Source organism: Orcinus orca, chromosome 1, assembly GCF_937001465.1.
Source record: "Orcinus orca chromosome 1, mOrcOrc1.1, whole genome shotgun sequence".
Classification (NCBI taxonomy): Eukaryota; Metazoa; Chordata; class Mammalia; order Artiodactyla; family Delphinidae; genus Orcinus; species Orcinus orca.
Genome location: NC_064559.1, coordinates 80,856,199 through 80,878,389, shown reverse-complemented (window position 1 = coordinate 80,878,389; position 22,191 = coordinate 80,856,199).

Sequence of the window (22,191 nt, the reverse complement as noted above, 5' to 3'; positions counted from 1 at the left end):
TTACAGAGACATATAAATCCACAGGTTTTAAGATTCTTACTAGTCAGGTATATTCCTAGGCGTTGAATATGGGGTGTTGAGTCCTTTTCCTTGAGCCAGGAGTAGGTCTGGTCTATTACATAATTGGCTTATGGAACGGTATCTGTGCTAATTTCAATCTCTGGTTTTATGAAGCTCCCCAACTCACCTTTCCCCTTAAGCAAGCATAAGGTGGTATTCTAAGTTTGAGACACTGTTCTGTTTTGTAATTCAGTTCCTGTGTAGCCAAGTTTACATTTCGTGTATTAGAGATATCTTATGATGTTTCTTATTCTGTGTGACTTATTTCACTTAGAATCATCGTACCTGGATCCACTCATTATGCTGCTACGGGCCTCATAACATAGATTTCATTGCTGAGTGATATTGCATTTTACGTAAGTACCACAACTTCTTTATCCATTTTTCGCTTTCTGGGATATTGAAATGGTACCGTAAACGAGGTTCTTGTAAACACAGCTGTCCCACAATTGGGGTGGATGTGTCTTTTAGATTTTAATTTCCCTAAGCCATAGAACCACAAGTAGAAGTCCCTAGGCTCTGTTACTTTGTCTTTTCGATGTTTCAGGAAACACCATACACTTCTCCAGAGTGGCTGTTGGCAATTTACATCTCGCCCATCAGCATATAAGGCTCCTGTTCTCCATGGCCTGTCCTGCCTTTCTGGGTTTTACACTTTTTTCAGATGGCCCTTTTGACCGGGGGGAAGTGAGACTTCATTGTAGTGCAGATTTCTTTTGCAAGCTTGCTTGGTTGGCCAAAAAGGGCATATGCGTTCTTTCCTGAATATATTCAGGAAACAACGCATACGCCCTTTTTGGCCAAGTGCATCATTGTCGACGTTCTGCCTCTTTTCTTATGCTTTAAATGCAATTCCAGTCTACCTCCTGAAATCGGTTAACTGCAATTGTGCCCCGCTTTCAAGTCCTCTTGGTAGCCTTACTTCAATATAATTTTGGACGATAGCTGTCATTTATGTCGGCAGGTTTGTGAATTACAGTGTCCCTGAGCTCCTTTCTTCAACTCGCTTTCATGTGAGCTGGCCGCAAAACCACTAGATCACTTCAGGCCGTAATCTTGTTCCCACACTGCACACTGAGCCTTTGGTTATTTCCTCTTCCTGGTGGGACATGAGAGTTAAATTTGCCGGGCCAGACAGCTACAGCTAGTCTCTCATTGGTTCTCCCTATTACACGTCATCTTCCACAGAAATTGCAAACTGGGTCAAACAGGAGGTTAAAGGCACTGACTCTCCAAGTGGGGAGAGTGTTAGTAAACAAACTGGAATGTTGAACCCGAGTACCAGTACCGGAGATACATTTAAAAACTTTTCCCGATCATACGGTGGACCATACTCTGGGTTCCCCATGCATGTTTTAGCGGAAGAAATAGTCCCTTATACCTGGAGAGTTGGCACCCATGGAATGGGTACCATGCAATATGACTTCACAGGGTCTGCATTTGCTCACCGAACCTCACCAATCCTATCAGCCCCAAGTGTCCAGACTTATGTGTCACCCCGCTCCGGGTGTAGAAGTTGAAAATCCAGCTTGCATCACAAGCCCTGAATGAATTATCTAAGAATTGCTCTCTATTTCACTGTCATTATGTTTTGTTTAAGAAATGTATTTTTATAATGGGATTTAGTGGATTTTCACTGCTGCATTTATGCCAGTTTACACATGCTTGATTCTCTTATGGAGACATATAAATCCATAGGTTTTAAGATTCTTACTAGTCAGGTATATTCCTAGGCATTGAATATGGGGTTTTGAGTCCATTTCGCTGAGCAAGGAGTAGGTCTTGCCTATTACGTATTTGGCTTATGGAACGGTATTTGTGCTAATTTCAATTTCTGGTTTATGCAGCACCCCAACTCACCTTTCCACTTAAGCAAGCATAAGGTGGTTTTCTACATTTGAGACCCTGTTCTGTTTTGTAATTCAGTTCCTGTGTAGCCAAGTTTACATTCCGTGTATTAGTGATATCTTATGATGTTTCTTTTTCTGTGTGACTTATTTCACTTAGAATCATCGTACCTGAATCCACTCATTATACTGCTATGGGCCTGATGACATAGATTTCATTGCTGAGTGATATTGCATTGTACGTAAGTACCACAACTTCTTTATCGATTTTTTGCTTTCTGGGATATTGAACTTCTACCGTAAACGAGGTCCTTGTAAACAGAGCCATGCCAAACTCTGGGGTGGCTGTGTCTTTTTGATTTTAATTTCCCTAAGCTATAGGACCATAAGTGGAAGTCCCTAGGCTCTGTTGCTTTGTTTTTTAGATGTTTCAGGAAACACCATACACTTCTCCAGAGTGGCTGTTGGCAATTTACATCATGCCCATCAGCATAACAAGGCTCCCTGTTCTCCATGGCCTGTCCTGCCTTTCTGGATTTTACTCTTTTTTCAGATGGCCCTTTTAACCGGGGGCAGTGAGACATCATTGTAGTGCAGATTTCCTTCGCAAGCTTGCTTGGTTGGTCAAAAAGGGCGTATGCGTTTTTTCCTGAATATATTCAGGAAAAAACGCATACGCCCTTTTTGGCCAAGTGCATCACTGTCGACGTTCTGCCTCTTTTCCTATGCTTTAAATGCAATTCCAGTCTACCTCCTGAAATCGGTTTCCTGCAATTCTGCCCCGCTTGCAAGTCCTCTTGGCAGCCTTACTTCAATATATTTTTGGACGATAGCTGTCATTTATAACTCTGCAGGTTTGTGAATGACAGTGCCCCTGAGCTCCTTTCTTCAACTCGCTTCCTTGTGAGCTGGCTGCAACACCGCAGGATTGCTTCAGGCCCTCGTGTGGTTCCAGCACAGCACACTGAGCCTTTCATTAATTCCACTTCCCGGTGGGAAATGAGAGTTAAATTTGCCCGTCCAGACACCTCCAGCTAGTCTCTCATTCGTTCTCCCTATTTCTGTTTATTTTCTGCAGAAATTGCAAACTGGGCCAAACAGGAGGTTAAAGGCACTGACTCTCCAAGTGGGGAGAGTGTTAGTAAAGCGTCTGGAATGTTGCACCCAAGTACCAGGGGACGAAAACTGAGACACTTTTGAACACGTTTCCCGATCACACGGTAGATCATACTCTGGGTTCCACATGCATGTTTTAGCTGAAGGAAGAATCCCTTAAACCTGGAGAGTTGAGACCCATGGAATGGGTACCATGTAATATGACTTCAAAGGGTCTGCATTTGCTCACCGAACCTCACCAATCCTATCACTGCTGCGTTTATGCCGCTGTACACACGCTTGATTCTCTTTCGGAGACATATAAATCCATAGGTTTTCAGATTCTTACTAGTCAGATATATTCTTAGGCGTTTAATATGGGGTGTTGAGTCCACTTCGTTGAGCAAAGAGTAGCTCTTGTCTAGTATATATTTGGCTTATGGAACGGTATCTGTGCAAATTTCAATCTCTGGTTTTATGCCGCACCCCAACTCACCTTTCCCCTTAAGCAAGCATAAGTTGGTTTTCTACATTTGAGACCCTATTCTGTTTTGTAATTCAGTTCCTTTGTAGCCACGTTTACATTCCGTGTATTAGTGATATCTTATGATATTTCTTTTTCTCTGTGACTTATTTCACTTAGAATCATCGTACCTGAATCCACTCATTATGCTGCTACGGGCCTGATGACATAGATTTCATTGCTGAGTGATATTGCATTGTACGTAAGTACCACAACGTCTTTATCCATTTTTCGCTTTCTGCGATATTGAACTTGTACGGTAAACGAGGTTCTTGTAAACAGAGCCGTCGCAAACTTTGGGGTGGCTGTGTATTTTTGATTTTAATTTCCCTAAGCTATAGGACCATAAGTGCAAGTGCCCTAGGCTCTGTTGCTTTGTTTTTTGGATGTTTCAGGAAACACCATACACTTCTCCAGAGTGGCTGTTGGCAATTTACATCCCGCCCATCAGCGTAACAAGGCTCCCAGTTCTCCATGGCCTGTCTTACCTTTCTGGATTTTACACTTTTTTCAGATGGCCCTTTTGACTGTGAGGCAGTGAGACTTCATTGTAGTGCAGATTTCCTTTGCAAGCTTGCTTCGTTGGCATAAAAGTGCATATGCGTTTTTACATGAATATATTCAGGTAAAACCGCATACGCCCTTTTAGGCCAAGTGCATCATTGTGGACGTTCTGCCACTTTTCCTATGCTTTACATGCAGTTCCAGTCTATCTCCTGAAATCCGTATCCTGCAATTCTGCCCACTTTCAAGTCCTCTTGGCAGCCATACTTCAATATATTTTTGGACGATAGCTGTCATTTATAACTCTGCAGTTTTGTGAATGACGGTGCCCCTGAGCTCCTTTCTTCAACTCGCTTTCTTGTGAGCTGGCCGCAACACCGCAGGATTGCTTCAGGCCCTCGTGTGGTTCCGGCACGGCACACTGAGCCTTTCATTAATTCCACTTCCCGGTGGGAAATGAGAGTTAAATTTGCCCGTCCAGACACCTCCAGCTAGTCTCTCATTCGTTCTCCCTATTTCTGTTTATTTTCTGCAGAAATTGCAAACTGGGCCAAACAGGAGGTTAAAGGCACTGACTCTCCAAGTGGGGAGAGTGTTAGTAAAGCGTCTGGAATGTTGCACCCAAGTACCAGGGGACGAAAACTGAGACACTTTTGAACACGTTTCCCGATCACACGGTAGATCATACTCTGGGTTCCACATGCATGTTTTAGCTGAAGGAAGAATCCCTTAAACCTGGAGAGTTGAGACCCATGGAATGGGTACCATGTAATATGACTTCAAAGGGTCTGCATTTGCTCACGGAACCTCACCAATCCTATCACTGTTGCATTTATGCCGCTGTACACACGCTTGATTCTCTTTCGGAGACATATAAATCCATAGGTTTTCAGATTCTTACTAGTCAGATATATTCTTAGGCGTTTAATATGGGGTGTTGAGTCCACTTCGTTGAGCAAAGAGTAGCTCTTGTCTAGTACATATTTGGCTTATGGAACGGTATCTGTGCAAATTTCAATCTCTGGTTTTATGCCGCACCCCAACTCACCTTTCCCCTTAAGCAAGCATAAGTTGGTTTTCTACATTTGAGACCCTGTTCTGTTTTGTAATTCAGTTCCTGTGTAGCCACGTTTACATTCCGTGTATTAGTGATATCTTATGATATTTCTTTTTCTCTGTGACTTATTTCACTTAGAATCATCGTACCTGAATCCACTGATTATGCTGCTATGGGCCTGATGACATAGATTTCATTGCTGAGTGATATTGCATTGTACGTAAGTACCACAACGTCTTTATCCATTTTTCGCTTTCTGCGATATTGAACTTGTACGGTAAACGAGGTTCTTGTAAACAGAGCCGTCGCAAACTTTGGGGTGGCTGTGTATTTTTGATTTTAATTTCCCTAAGCTATAGGACCATAAGTGCAAGTGCCCTAGGCTCTGTTGCTTTGTTTTTTGGATGTTTCAGGAAACACCATACACTTCTCCAGAGTGGCTGTTGGCAATTTACATCCCGCCCATCAGCGTAACAAGGCTCCCAGTTCTCCATGGCCTGTCTTACCTTTCTGGATTTTACACTTTTTTCAGATGGCCCTTTTGACTGTGAGGCAGTGAGACTTCATTGTAGTGTAGATTTCCTTTGCAAGCTTGCTTCATTGGCATAAAAGTGCATATGCGTTTTTATATGAATATATTCAGGTAAAACTGCATACGCCCTTTTAGGCCAAGTGCATCATTGTAGACGTTCTGCCTCTTTTCCTATGCTTTACATGCAGTTCCAGTCTATCTCCTGAAATCCGTATCCTGCAATTCTGCCCACTTTCAAGTCCTCTTGGCAGCCATACTTCAATATATTTTTGGACGATAGCTGTCATTTATAACTCTGCAGTTTTGTGAATGACAGTGCCCCTGAGCTCCTTTCTTCAACTCGCTTTCTTGTGACCTGGCCGCAACACCGCATGATTGCTTCAGGCCCTAGTGTGGTTCCTGCATAGCACGGTGGTGAACCTTTGGTTAATTCGTCTTCCTGGTGGGAAATGAGAGTTAAATTTGCCTGTCCAGACACCTCCAGCTAGTCTCTCATTGGTTCTCCCTATTCCTGTTCATTTTCCGCAGAAATTGCAAACAGGGCCAAACAGGAGGTTAAAGGCACTGACTCACCATGTGGGGAGAGTGTTAGTAAAGCGTCTGGAATGTTGCACCCGAGTACCAGGGGACGAAAACTGAGACACATTTGAACACGTTTCCCGATCACACGGTGGATCATACTCTGGGTTCCACATGCATGTTTTAGCTGAAGGAAGAATCCCTTAAACCTGGAGAGTTGAGACCCATGGAATGGGTACCATTCAATATGACATCAAAGGGTATGCATTTGCTCACCGAACCTCACCAATCCTATCACTCCTGCGTTTATGCTGCTGTACACACGCTTGATTCTCTTTCGGAGACATATAAATCCATACGTTTATGATTCTTACTAGTCAGGTATATTCTTAGGCGTTTAATATGTGGTGTTGAGTCCACTTCGTTGAGCAAGGAGTAGCTCTTGTCTATTACATATTTGGCTTATGGAATGGTATCTGTGCTAATTTCAATCTCTGGTTTTATGCAGCACCCCAACTCACCTTTCCCCTTAAGCAAGCATAAGTTGGTTTTCTACATTTTAGACCCTGTTCTGTTTTGTAATTCAGTTCCCGTGTAGCCAAGTTTACATTCCGTGTAGTAGTGATATCTTATGATGTTTCTTTTTCTGTGTGACTTATTTCACTTAGAATCATCGTACCTGAATCCACTCATTATGCTGCTACGGGCCTGATGACATAGATTTCATTGCTGAGTGATATTGCATTGTACGTAAGTACCACAACTTCTTTATCCATTTTTCGCTTTCTGCAATATTGAACTTGTACCGTAAACGAGGTTCTTGTAAACAGAGCCGTCCCAAACTTTGGGGTGGCTGTGTCTTTTTGATTTTAATTTCCCTAAGCTATAGGACCATAAGTGGAAGTGCCCTAGGCTCTGTTGCTTTGTTTTTTAGATGTTTCAGGAAACACCATACACTTCTCCAGCATGGCTGTTGGCAATTTACATCCCGCCCATCAGCATAACAAGGCTCCCAGTTCTCCATGGCCTGTCTTGCCTTTCTGGATTTTACACTTTTTTCAGATGGCCCTTTTGACCGGGGGGCAGTAAGACTTCATTGTAGTGCAGATTTCCTTTGCAAGCTTGCTTGGTTGGCCAAAAAGGGCGTATGCGTTTTTTCCTGAATATATTCAGGAAAAAATGCATACGCCCTTTTTGGCCAAGTGCATCATTGTGGACGTCCTGCCTCTTTTCCTATGCTTTACATGCAATTCCAGTCTACCTTCTGAAATCGGATTCCTGTAATTCTACCCCGCCTTCAAGTCCTCTTGGCAGCCTTACTTCAATATATTTTTGGACGATAGCTGTCATTTATAAATCTGCAGGTTTGTGAATTACAGTGACCCTCAGCTCCTTTCTTCAACTCGCTTTCTTGTGAGCTGGCCGCAACAACGCAGGATTGCTTCAGGCCCTAGTGTGGTTCCGGCATGGCATGCTGAGCCTTTGGTTAATTCCTCTTCCTGGTGGGAAATGAGAATTAAATTTGCCCGTCCAGACACTCCAGCTAGTCTCTCATTGGTTCTCCCTATTCCTGTTCATCTTCCGCAGAAATTGCAAACTGGGCCAAAAAGGAGGTTATAGGCACTGACTCTCCAAGTGGGGAGAGTGTAAGTAAAGCGTCTGGAATGTTGCACCCAAGTACCAGGGGACGAAATCTGAGACACTTTTGAACACGTTTCCTGATCACACGGTGGATCATACTCTGGGTTCCACATGCATATTTTAGCTGAAGGAAGAATCCCTTAAACCTGGAGAGTTGAGACCCATGGAATGGGTACCATGCAATATGACTTCAAAGGGTCTGCATATGCTCACCAAACCTCACCAATCCTATCACTGCTGTGCTTATGCCGCTGTACACACCCTTGATTCTCTTTCGGAGACATATAAATCCATAGGTTTTAAGATTCTTACTACTCAGGTATATTCTTAGGCGTTTAATATGTTGTGTTGAGTCCACTTCTTTGAGCAAGGAGTAGCTCTTGTCTATTACATATTTGGCTTATGGAACGGTATATGTGCTAATTTCAATCTCTGGTTTTATGCAGCACCCCAACTCACCTTTCCCCTTAAGCAAGCATAAGTTGGTTTTCTACATTTGAGACCCTGTTCTGTTTTGTAATTCCGTTCCTGTGTAGCCAAGATTACATTCCGTGTAGTAGAGATATCTTATGATGTTTCTTTTTCTGTGTGACTTATTTCACTTAGAATCATCGTACCTGAATCCACTCATTATGCTGCTATGGGCCTGATGACATAGATTTCATTGCTGAGTGATATTGCATTGTACGTAAGTACCACAACTTCTTTATCCATTTTTCACTTTCTGTGATATTGAACTTGTACCGTAAACGAGGTTCTTGTAAACAGAACCGTCCCAAACTTTGGGGTGGCTGTGTCTTTTTGATTTTAATTTCCCTAAGCTATAGGACCATAAGAGGAAGTGCCCTAGGCTCTCTGTCTTTGTTTTTTAGATGTTTCAGGAAACACCATACACTTCTCCAGAGTGGCTGTTGGCAATTTACATCCCGCCCATCAGCATAACAAGGCTCCCAGTTCTCCATGGCCTGTCCTGCCTTTCTGGATTTTACACTTTTTTCAGATGGCCCTTTTGACCGGCAAGCAGTGAGACTTCATTGTAGTGCAGATTTCCTTTGCGAGCTTTCTTGGTTGGCCAAAAAGTGCATACGCGTTTTTTCCTGAATATATTCAGGAAAAAAACGAATACGCACTTTTTGGCTAAGTGCATCACTGTGGACGTTCTGACTCTTTTCCTGTGCTTTACATGCAATTCCAGTCTACCTCCTGAAATCAGTTTCCTGCAATTCTGCCCCGCTTTCAACTCCTCTTGGCAGCCTTACTTCAATATATTTTTGGACGATAGCTGTCATTTATAACTCTGCAGGTTTGTGAATGACAGTGTCCCTGAGCTCCTTTCTTCAACTCGCTTTCTTGTGAGCTGGCCGCAACACCACAGGATTGCTTCAGGCCCTAGTGTAGTTCCGGCACGGAATGCTGATACTTTGCTTAATTCCTGTTCCTGGTGGAAAATGAGAGTTAGATTTGCCCGTCCAGACACCTCCACTAGTCTCTCATTGGTTCTCCCTATTCCTGTTCATTTTCCGCAGAAATTGCAAACTGGGCCAAACAGGAGGTTAAGGGCACTGACTCTCCAAGTGGGGAGAGTGTTAATAAAGCGTCTGGAATGTTGCACCCGAGTACCAGGGGACAAAAGCTGAGACACATTTGAACACGTTTCCCGAACACACGGTGGATTATACTCTGGGTTCCACATGCATGTTTTAGCTGAAGGAAGAATCCCTTAAACAAGGAGAGTTGAGACCCATGGAATGGGTACCATGCAATATGACTTCAAAGGGTCTGCATTTGCTCACCAAACCTCACCAATCCTATCACTGCTGCATTTATGCCGCTGTACACATGCTTGATTCTCTTTCGGAGACATATAAATCCATAGGTTTTAAGTTTCTTACTAGTCAGGTATATTCTTAGGCGTTTAATATGGCGTCTTGAGTCCACTTCGTTGAGCAAGGAGTAGCTCTTGTCTATTACATATTTGGCTTATGGAACGGTATCTGTGCTAATTTCAATCTCTGGTTTTATGCAGCACCCCAACTCACCTTTCCCCTTAAGCAAGCATAACTTGTTTTTCTACATTTGAGACCCTGTTCAGTTTTGTAATTCAGTTCCTGTGTAACCAAGTTTACATTCCGTGTAGTAGTGATATCTTATGATGTTTCTTTTTCTGTGTGACTTATTTCACTTAGAATCATCGTACGTGAATCCACTCATTATGCTGCTATGGGCCTGATGATATAGATTTCATTGCTGAGTGATATTGCATTGTACGTAAGTACCACAACTTCTTTATCCATTTTTCGCTTTCTCTGATATTGAACTTGTACCGTAAATGAGGTTCTTGTAAACAGAGCCATCCCAAACTTTGGGGTGGCTGTGTCTTTTTGATTTTAATTTCCCTAAGCTATAGGACCATATGTGGAAGTGCCGTAGGCTCTGTTGCTTTGTTTTTTAGATGTTGCAGGAAACACCATACACCTCTCCAGAGTGGCTGTTGGCAATTTACATCTCAACCAACAGCATAACAAGGCTCCCAGTTTTCCATGGCCTGTCCTGCCTTTCTGGATTTTACACTTTTTTCAGATGTCCCTTTTGACCTGGGGGCAGTGAGACTTCATTGTAGTGCAGATTTCCTTTGCAAGCTTGCTTGGTTGGCCAAAAATCGCGTATGCGTTTTTTCCTGAATATATTCAGGAAAAAACGCATATGCCCTTTTTGGCCAAGTGCATCACTTTGGACGTTCTGCCTCTTTTCCTATGCTTTACATGCAATTCCAGTCTACCTTCTGAAATCTCTTTCCTGCAATTCTGCCCCGCTTTCAAGTCCTCTTGGCAGCCTTACTTCAACATATTTTTGGACGATAGCTGTCATTTATAACTCTGAAGGTTTGTGAATTACAGTGCCCCTGAGCTCCTTTCTTCAACTCGCTTTCTTGTGAGCTGGCCGCAACACCGCAGGATTGCTTCAGGCCCTAGTATGGTTCCGTCACGGCACGCTGAGCCTTTGGTTAATTCCTGTTCCTGGTGGAAAATGAGAGTTAAATTTGCCCGTCCAGACACCTCCAGCTGGTGTCTCATTGGCTCTCCCTATTCCTGTTCATTTTCCGCAGAAATTGCAAACTGGGCCAAACAGGAGGTTAAAGGCACTGACTCTCCAAGTGGGGAGAGTGTTAGTAAAGCGTCTGGAATGTTGCACCCGAGTACCAGGGGACGAAAACAGAAACATTTGAACACGTTTCCCGATCACACGGTGGATCATACTCTGGGTTCCACATGCATGTTTTAGCTGAAGGAAGAATCCCTTAAACCTGGAGAGTTGAGACCCATGGAATGGGTACCATGCAATATGTCTTCAAAGGGTCTGCATTTGCTCACCGAACCTCACCAATCCTATCACTGCTGCGTTTATGCTGCTGTACACACGCTTGATTCTCTTTCGGAGACATATAAATCCATAGGTTTTAAGATTCTTACTAGTCAGGTATATTCTTAGGCGTTTAATATGGGGTGTTGAGTCCACTTCGTTGAGCAAGGAGTAGCTCTTGTGTATTACATTTTGGCTTATGGAACGGTATCTGTGCTAATTTCAATCTCTGGTTTTATGCAGCACCCCAACTCACCTTTCCCCTTAAGCAAGCATAAGTTGGTATTCTACATTTGAGACCCTGTTCTGTTTTGTAATTCAGTTCCTGTGTAGCCAAGTTTACATTCCATTTATTAGTGATATCTTATGATGTTTCTTTTTCTGTGTGACTTATTTCACTTAGAATCATCGTACCTGAATCCACTCATTATGCTGCTATGGGCCTGATGACATAGATTTCATTGCTGAGTGATACTGCATTGTACGTAAGTACCACAACTTCTTTATCCATTTTTCGCTTTCTGTGATATTGAACTTGTACCGTAAACGAGGTTCTTGTAAACAGAGCCGTCCCAAACTTTGGGGTGGCTGTGTCTTTTTCATTTTAATTTCCCTAAGCTATAGGACCATAAGTTGAAGTGCCCTAGGCTCTGTTGCTCTGTTTTATAGATGTTTCAAGAAACACCATACATTTCTCCAGAGTGGCTGTTGGCAATTTACATCCCGCCCATCAGCATAACAAGGCTCCCAGTTCTCCATGGCCTGTCCTGCCTTTCTGGATTTTACACTTTTTTCAGATGGCCCTTTTGACTACCGGGAAGTGAGACTTCATTGTAGTGCAGATTTCCTTTGCAAGCTTGCTTTGTTGGCCAAAAAGGGCGTATGCGTTTTTTCCTGAATATATTCAGGAAAAAACGCATACGCCCTTTTTGGCCAAGTGCATCATTGTGGACGTTCTGCCTCTTTTCCTATGCTTTACATGCAATTCCAGTCTACCTCCTGAAATTGGTTTCCTGCAATTTTGCCCCACTTTCAAGTCCTCTTGGTAGCCTTACTTCAATATATTTTTGGACGATAGCTGTCATTTATAACTGTGCAGGTTTGTGAATGACAGTGCCCCTTAGCTCCTTTCTTCAACTCGCTTTCTTGTGAGCTGGCCGCAACACCGAAGGATTGCTTCAGGCCCTAGTGTGGTTCCGGCACAGCACGCTGAGCCTTTGGTTAATTCCTCCTCCTGGTGGGAAATGAGAGTTAAATTTGCCCGTCCAGACACCTCCAGCTAGTCACTCATTGGTCCTCCCTATTCCTGTTCATTTTCCGCAGAAATTGCAAACTGGGCCACACAGGAGGTTAAAGGCACTGACTCTCCAAGTGGGGAGAGTGTTAGTAAAGCGTCTGGAAGGTTGCACCCGAGTACCAGGGGACGAAAACTGAGACACTTTTGAACATGTTTCCAGATCACACGGTGGATCATACTATGGGTTCCACATGCATGTTTTAGCTGAAGGAAGAATCCCTTAAAACTGGAGAGTTGAGACCCATGGAATGGGTACCATGCAATAGGACTTCAAAGGGTCTGCATTTGCTCACCGAACCTCACGAATCCTATCACTGCTGCGTTTATGCTGCTGTACACACGCTTGATTCTCTTTCGGAGACATATAAATCCATAGGTTTTAAGATTCTTACTAGTCAGGTATATTCTTAGGCGTTTAATATGGGGTGTTGAGTCCACTTCATTGAGCAAGGAGTAGCTCTTGTCTATTACATATTTGGCTTATGGAACGGTATCTGTGCTAATTTCAATCTCTGGTTTTATGCAGCACCCAAACTCACCTTTCCCCTTAAGCAAGCATAAGTTGGTTTTCTACATTTGAGACCCTGTTCTGTTTTGTAATTCAGTTCCTGTGTAGCCAAGTTTACATTCCGTTTATTAGTGATATCTTAGGATGTTTCTTTTTCTGTGTGACTTATTTCACTTAGAATCATCGTACCTGAATCCACTCATTATGCTGCTATGGGCCTGATGACATAGATTTCATTGCTGAGTGATATTGCATTGTATGTAAGTACCACAACTTCTTTATCCATTTTTTGCTTTCTGCGATATTGAACTTGTACCGTAAACGAGGTTCTTGTAAACAGAGCCGTCCCAAACTTTGGGGTGGCTGTGTCTTTTTGATTTTAATTTCCCTAAGCTATAGGACCATAAGTGGAAGTGCCCTAGGCTCTGTTGCTCTGTTTTTTAGATGTTTCAGGAAACACCATACACTTCTCCAGAGTGGCTGTTGGCAATTTACATCCCGCCCATAGCATAAGAAGGCTCCCAGTTCTCCATGGCCTGTCCTGCCTTTCTGGATTTTACAGGTTTTTCAGATGGCCCTTTTGACCGGCGGTCAGTGAGACTTCATTGTAGTGCAGATTTCCTTTTCAAGCTTGCTTAGTTGGCCAAAAAGGGCGTATGCGTTTTTTCCTGAATATATTCAGGAAAAAACGCATACGCCCTTTTTGGCCAAGTGCATCATTGTGGACGTTCTGCCTCTTTTCCTATGCTTTACATGCAATTCCAGTCTACCTCCTGAAATCGGTTTCCTGCAATTCTGTGCCGCTTTCAAGTCCTCTTGGCAGCCTTACTTCAATATATTTTTGGACGATAGCTGTCATTTATAACTCTGCAGGTTTGTGAATGACAGTGCCCCTGAGCTCCTTTCTTCAACTCGCTTTCTTGTGAGCTGGCCGCAATACCTCAGGATTGCTTCAGGCCCTAGTGTGGTTCCGGCACAGCACGCAGAGCCTTTGGTTCATTCCTCTTCCTGGTGGGAAATGAGAGTTAAATTTGCCCGTCCAGACACCTCCAGCTAGTCTCTCATTGGTTCTCCCTATTCGTGTTCATTTTCCACAGAAATTACAAACTGGGCCAAACAGGAGGTTAAAGGCACTGACTCTCCAAGTGGGGAGAGTGTTAGTAAAGCGTCTGGAATGTTGCACCCGAGTACCAGGGGACGAAAACTGAGACACATTTGAACACGTTTCCCGAACACACGGTGGATCATACTCTGGGTTCCACATGCATGTTTTAGCTGAAGGAAGAATCTCTTAAACCTGGAGAGTTGAGACCCATGGAATGGGTACCATGCAATATGACTTCAAAGGGTCTGCATTTGCTCACCGAACCTCACCAATCCTATCACTGTTGCGTTTATGCCGCTGTACACATGCTTGATTCTCTTTCGGAGACATATAAATCCATAGGTTTTAAGTTTCTTACTAGTCAGGTATATTCTTAGGCGTTTAATATGGCGTCTTGAGTCCACTTCTTTGAGCAAGGAGTAGCTCTTGTCCATTACATATTTGGCTTATGGAACGGTATCTGTGCTAATTTCAATCTCTGGTTTTATGCAGCACCCCAACTCACCTTTCCCCTTAATCAAGCATAACTTGGTTTTCTACATTTGAGACCCTGTTCTGTTTTGTAATTTAGTTCCTGTGTAGCCAAGTTTACATTCCGTGTAGTAGTGATATCTTATGATGTTTCTTTTTCTGTGTGCCTTATTTCACTTAGAATCATCGTACCTGAATCCACTCATTATGTTGCTACGGGCCTGATGACATAGATTTCATTGCTGAGTGATATTGCATTGTACATAAGTACCACAAATTCTTTATCCATTTTTCGATTTCTGCGATATTGAACTTGTACCGTAAATGAGGTTCTTGTAAACAGAGCCGTCCCAAACTTTGGGGTGGCTGTGTCTTCTTGATTTTAATTTCCCTAAGCTATAGGACCATAAGTGGAAGTGCCTTAGGCTCTGTTGCTTTGTTTTTTAGATGTTTCAGGAAACACCATACAGCTCTCCAGAGTGGCTGTTGGCAATTTACATCTCACCCAACAGCATAACAAGGCTCCCAGTTTTCCATGGCCTGTCCTGCCTTTCTGGATTTTACACTTTTTTCAGATGTCCCTTTTGACCTGGGGGCAGTGAGACTTCATTGTAGTGCAGATTTCCTTTGCAAGCTTGCTTGGTTGGCCAAAAATCGCGTATGCGTTTTTTCCTGAATATATTCAGGAAAAAACGCATATGCCCTTTTTGGCCAAGTGCATCACTTTGGACGTTCTGCCTCTTTTCCTATGCTTTACATGCAATTCCAGTCTACCTTCTGAAATCTCTTTCCTGCAATTCTGCCCCGCTTTCAAGTCCTCTTGGCAGCCTTACTTCAACATATTTTTGGACGATAGCTGTCATTTATAACTCTGAAGGTTTGTGAATTACAGTGCCCCTGAGCTCCTTTCTTCAACTCGCTTTCTTGTGAGCTGGCCGCAACACCGCAGGATTGCTTCAGGCCCTAGTATGGTTCCGTCACGGCACGCTGAGCCTTTGGTTAATTCCTGTTCCTGGTGGAAAATGAGAGTTAAATTTGCCCGTCCAGACACCTCCAGCTGGTGTCTCATTGGCTCTCCCTATTCCTGTTCATTTTCCGCAGAAATTGCAAACTGGGCCAAACAGGAGGTTAAAGGCACTGACTCTCCAAGTGGGGAGAGTGTTAGTAAAGCGTCTGGAATGTTGCACCCGAGTACCAGGGGACGAAAACAGAAACATTTGAACACGTTTCCCGATCACACGGTGGATCATACTCTGGGTTCCACATGCATGTTTTAGCTGAAGGAAGAATCCCTTAAAACTGGAGAGTTGAGACCCATGGAATGGGTACCATGCAATATGTCTTCAAAGGGTCTGCATTTGCTCACCGAACCTCACCAATCCTATCACTGCTGCGTTTATGCTGCTGTACACACGCTAGATTCTCTTTCGGAGACATATAAATCCATAGGTTTTAAGATTCTTACTAGTCAGGTATATTCTTAGGCGTTTAATATGGGGTGTTGAGTCCACTTCGTTGAGCAAGGAGTAGCTCTTGTGTATTACATTTTGGCTTATGGAACGGTATCTGTGCTAATTTCAATCTCTGGTTTTATGCAGCACCCCAACTCACCTTTCCCCTTAAGCAAGCATAAGTTGGTATTCTACATTTGAGACCCTGTTCTGTTTTGTAATTCAGTTCCTGTGTAGCCAAGTTTACATTCCATTTATTAGTGATATCTTATGATGTTTCTTTTTCTGTGTGACTTATTTCACTTAGAATCATCGTACCTGAATCCACTCATTATGCTGCTATGGGCCTGATGACATAGATTTCATTGCTGAGTGATACTGCATTGTACGTAAGTACCACAACTTCTTTATCCATTTTTCGCTTTCTGTGATATTGAACTTGTACCGTAAACGAGGTTCTTGTAAACAGAGCCGTCCCAAACTTTGGGGTGGCTGTGTCTTTTTCATTTTAATTTCCCTAAGCTATAGGACCATAAGTTGAAGTGCCCTAGGCTCTGTTGCTCTGTTTTATACATGTTTCAAGAAACACCATACATTTCTCCAGAGTGGCTGTTGGCAATTTACATCCCGCCCATCAGCATAACAAGGCTCCCAGTTCTCCATGGCCTGTCCTGCCTTTCTGGATTTTACACTTTTTTCAGATGGCCCTTTTGACTACCGGGAAGTGAGACTTCATTGTAGTGCAGATTTCCTTTGCAAGCTTGCTTTGTTGGCCAAAAAGGGCGTATGCGTTTTTTCCTGAATATATTCAGGAAAAAACGCATACGCCCTTTTTGGCCAAGTGCATCATTGTGGACGTTCTGCCTCTTTTCCTATGCTTTACATGCAATTCCAGTCTACCTCCTGAAATTGGTTTCCTGCAATTTTGCCCCACTTTCAAGTCCTCTTGGTAGCCTTACTTCAATATATTTTTGGACGATAGCTGTCATTTATAACTGTGCAGGTTTGTGAATGACAGTGCCCCTTAGCTCCTTTCTTCAACTCGCTTTCTTGTGAGCTGGCCGCAACACCGAAGGATTGCTTCAGGCCCTAGTGTGGTTCCGGCACAGCACGCTGAGCCTTTGGTTAATTCCTCCTCCTGGTGGGAAATGAGAGTTAAATTTGCCCGTCCAGACACCTCCAGCTAGTCACTCATTGGTCCTCCCTATTCCTGTTCATTTTCCGCAGAAATTGCAAACTGGGCCACACAGGAGGTTAAAGGCACTGACTCTCCAAGTGGGGAGAGTGTTAGTAAAGCGTCTGGAAGGTTGCACCCGAGTACCAGGGGACGAAAACTGAGACACTTTTGAACATGTTTCCAGATCACACGGTGGATCATACTATGGGTTCCACATGCATGTTTTAGCTGAAGGAAGAATCCCTTAAAACTGGAGAGTTGAGACCCATGGAATGGGTACCATGCAATAGGACTTCAAAGGGTCTGCATTTGCTCACCGAACCTCACCAATCCTATCACTGCTGCGTTTATGCTGCTGTACACACGCTTGATTCTCTTTCGGAGACATATAAATCCATAGGTTTTAAGATTCTTACTAGTCAGGTATATTCTTAGGCGTTTAATATGGGGTGTTGAGTCCACTTCATTGAGCAAGGAGTAGCTCTTGTCTATTACATATTTGGCTTATGGAACGGTATCTGTGCTAATTTCAATCTCTGGTTTTATGCAGCACCCAAACTCACCTTTCCCCTTAAGCAAGCATAAGTTGGTTTTCTACATTTGAGACCCTGTTCTGTTTTGTAATTCAGTTCCTTTGTAGCCAAGTTTACATTCCGTTTATTAGTGATATCTTAGGATGTTTCTTTTTCTGTGTGACTTATTTCACTTAGAATCATCGTACCTGAATCCACTCATTATGCTGCTATGGGCCTGATGACATAGATTTCATTGCTGAGTGATATTGCATTGTATGTAAGTACCACAACTTCTTTATCCATTTTTTGCTTTCTGCGATATTGAACTTGTACCGTAAACGAGGTTCTTGTAAACAGAGCCGTCCCAAACTTTGGGGTGGCTGTGTCTTTTTGATTTTAATTTCCCTAAGCTATAGGACCATAAGTGGAAGTGCCCTAGGCTCTGTTGCTCTGTTTTTTAGATGTTTCAGGAAACACCATACACTTCTCCAGAGTGGCTGTTGGCAATTTACATCCCGCCCATAGCATAAGAAGGCTCCCAGTTCTCCATGGCCTGTCCTGCCTTTCTGGATTTTACAGGTTTTTCAGATGGCCCTTTTGACCGGCGGTCAGTGAGACTTCATTGTAGTGCAGATTTCCTTTTCAAGCTTGCTTAGTTGGCCAAAAAGGGCGTATGCGTTTTTTCCTGAATATATTCAGGAAAAAACGCATACGCCCTTTTTGGCCAAGTGCATCATTGTGGACGTTCTGCCTCTTTTCCTATGCTTTACATGCAATTCCAGTCTACCTCCTGAAATCGGTTTCCTGCAATTCTGTGCCGCTTTCAAGTCCTCTTGGCAGCCTTACTTCAATATATTTTTGGACGATAGCTGTCATTTATAACTCTGCAGGTTTGTGAATGACAGTGCCCCTGAGCTCCTTTCTTCAACTCGCTTTCTTGTGAGCTGGCCGCAATACCTCAGGATTGCTTCAGGCCCTAGTGTGGTTCCGGCACGGCACGCAGAGCCTTTGGTTCATTCCTCTTCCTGGTGGGAAATGAGAGTTAAATTTGCCCGTCCAGACACCTCCAGCTAGTCTCTCATTGGTTCTCCCTATTCGTGTTCATTTTCCACAGAAATTACAAACTGGGCCAAACAGGAGGTTAAAGGCACTGACTCTCCAAGTGGGGAGAGTGTTAGTAAAGCGTCTGGAATGTTGCACCCGAGTACCAGGGGACGAAAACTGAGACACATTTGAACACGTTTCCCGAACACACGGTGGATCATACTCTGGGTTCCACATGCATGTTTTAGCTGAAGGAAGAATCTCTTAAACCTGGAGAGTTGAGACCCATGGAATGGGTACCATGCAATATGACTTCAAAGGGTCTGCATTTGCTCACCGAACCTCACCAATCCTATCACTGCTGCGTTTATGCCGCTGTACACATGCTTGATTCTCTTTCGGAGACATATAAATCCATAGGTTTTAAGTTTCTTACTAGTCAGGTATATTCTTAGGCGTTTAATATGGCGTCTTGAGTCCACTTCTTTGAGCAAGGAGTAGCTCTTGTCCATTACATATTTGGCTTATGGAACGGTATCTGTGCTAATTTCAATCTCTGGTTTTATGCAGCACCCCAACTCACCTTTCCCCTTAAGCAAGCATAACTTGGTTTTCTACATTTGAGACCCTGTTCTGTTTTGTAATTTAGTTCCTGTGTAGCCAAGTTTACATTCCGTGTAGTAGTGATATCTTATGATGTTTCTTTTTCTGTGTGCCTTATTTCACTTAGAATCATCGTACCTGAATCCACTCATTATGTTGCTACGGGCCTGATGACATAGATTTCATTGCTGAGTGATATTGCATTGTACATAAGTACCACAAATTCTTTATCCATTTTTCGATTTCTGCGATATTGAACTTGTACCGTAAATGAGGTTCTTGTAAACAGAGCCGTCCCAAACTTTGGGGTGGCTGTGTCTTCTTGATTTTAATTTCCCTAAGCTATAGGACCATAAGTGGAAGTGCCTTAGGCTCTGTTGCTTTGTTTTTTAGATGTTTCAGGAAACACCATACAGCTCTCCAGAGTGGCTGTTGGCAATTTACATCTCACCCAACAGCATAACAAGGCTCCCAGTTTTCCATGGCCTGTCCTGCCTTTCTGGATTTTACACTTTTTTCAGATGTCCCTTTTGACCTGGGGGCAGTGAGACTTCATTGTAGTGCAGATTTCCTTTGCAAGCTTGCTTGGTTGGCCAAAAATCGCGTATGCGTTTTTTCCTGAATATATTCAGGAAAAAACGCATATGCCCTTTTTGGCCAAGTGCATCACTTTGGACGTTCTGCCTCTTTTCCTATGCTTTACATGCAATTCCAGTCTACCTTCTGAAATCTCTTTCCTGCAATTCTGCCCCGCTTTCAAGTCCTCTTGGCAGCCTTACTTCAACATATTTTTGGACGATAGCTGTCATTTATAACTCTGAAGGTTTGTGAATTACAGTGCCCCTGAGCTCCTTTCTTCAACTCGCTTTCTTGTGAGCTGGCCGCAACACCGCAGGATTGCTTCAGGCCCTAGTATGGTTCCGTCACGGCACGCTGAGCCTTTGGTTAATTCCTGTTCCTGGTGGAAAATGAGAGTTAAATTTGCCCGTCCAGACACCTCCAGCTGGTGTCTCATTGGCTCTCCCTATTCCTGTTCATTTTCCGCAGAAATTGCAAACTGGGCCAAACAGGAGGTTAAAGGCACTGACTCTCCAAGTGGGGAGAGTGTTAGTAAAGCGTCTGGAATGTTGCACCCGAGTACCAGGGGACGAAAACAGAAACATTTGAACACGTTTCCCGATCACACGGTGGATCATACTCTGGGTTCCACATGCATGTTTTAGCTGAAGGAAGAATCCCTTAAACCTGGAGATTTGAGACCCATGGAATGGGTACCATGCAATATGACTTCAAAGGGTCTGCATGTGCTCACCGAACCTCACCAATCCTATCACTGCTGCGTTTATGCCGCTGTACACACGCTTGATTCTCTTTTGGAGACATATAAATCCATAGGTTTTAAGATTCTTACTAGTTAGGTATATTCTTAGGCGTTTAATATGGAGTGTTGAGTCCACTTCGTTGAGCAAGGAGTAGCTCTTGTCTATTACATATTTGGCTTATGGAACGGTATCTGTGCTAATTTCAATCTCTGGTTTTATGCAGCACCCCAACTCACCTTTCCGCTTAAGCAAGCATAAGTTGGTTTTCTATATGAGACCCTGTTCTGTTTTGTAATTCAGTTCCTGTGTAGCCAAGTTTACATTCCGTGTAGTAGTGATATCTTATGATGTTTCTTTTTCTGTGTGACTTATTTCACTTAGAATCATCGTACCTGAATCCACTCATTATGCTGCTACGGGCCTGATGACATAGATTTCATTGCTGAGTGATATTGCATTGTACATAAGTACCACAACTTCTTTATCCATTTTTCGCTTTCTGTGATATTGAACTTGTGCTGTAAATGAGGTTCTTGTAAACAGAGCTGGCCCAAAATTTGGGGTGGCTGTGTCTTTTTGATTTTAATTTCCCTATGCTATAGGACCATAAGTGGAAGTGCCCTAGGCTCTGTTGCTTTGTTTCTTAGATGTTTCAGGAAACACCATACACTTCTCCAGAGTGGCTGTTGGCAATTTACATCCCGCCCATCAGCATAACAAGGCTCCCAGTTCTCCATGGCCTGTCCTGCCTTTCTGGATTTTACACTTTTTTCAGATGGCTGTTTTGACCGGGGAGCAGTGAGACTTCATTGTAGTGCAGATTTCCTTTGCAAGCTTGCTTGGTTGCCCAAAAAGTGCGTATGCGTTTTCTGCTGAATATATTCAGGAAAAAACGCATACGCACTTTTTGGCCAAGTGCATGATTGTCAATGTTCTGAGTCTTTTCATATGTTTTCAATGCAATTCCAATCTACCTCTTGAAATCGGTTTCCTACAATTCTGCGTTGCTGTCAGTGCCTCTTCATAGCCTTACCTCAATATACTTTTGGAAAATAGTTGGCCTTTATAACTCTGCAGGTTTTTGAATTGCAGTTGCCCTTAGTTCCATTTTTCAGCTCTTATTTTTGTGATCTTGCCTCATATCCACAGGATATCTTCAGGCCCTATTCTTCTTCTGGGGCCCCTTGCTGTGCCTTTGGTTAATTCTTCTTCCTATGTGAAATTAGAGTGACATGTGGCCATTGAAACCGCTACAGCTATTTTCTCACTGGTTCCCCCTATTCCCATTCATCGTCCGCACAAACTGCAGACTGTGCGATACCGGAACTTAAAGGCATTGACTCTCCATGTGGGGATGTTGTTAGTAAAGTGGCTGGAATGTTGATCCGGAGCCCCAGGAGAGGAAAATGAGGTGCGTTTTAGAAACCTTTCCCGATCATATGGTATACCATCTGCTGGATTTCCCATGCATGGTTTAGCTGTAGGAAGATTCCCTTCAACCTGGAGTGTTGGGACCCTTGGAATGAGTAGCATGAAGTTTTGCATTAAACTTTCGGCAGT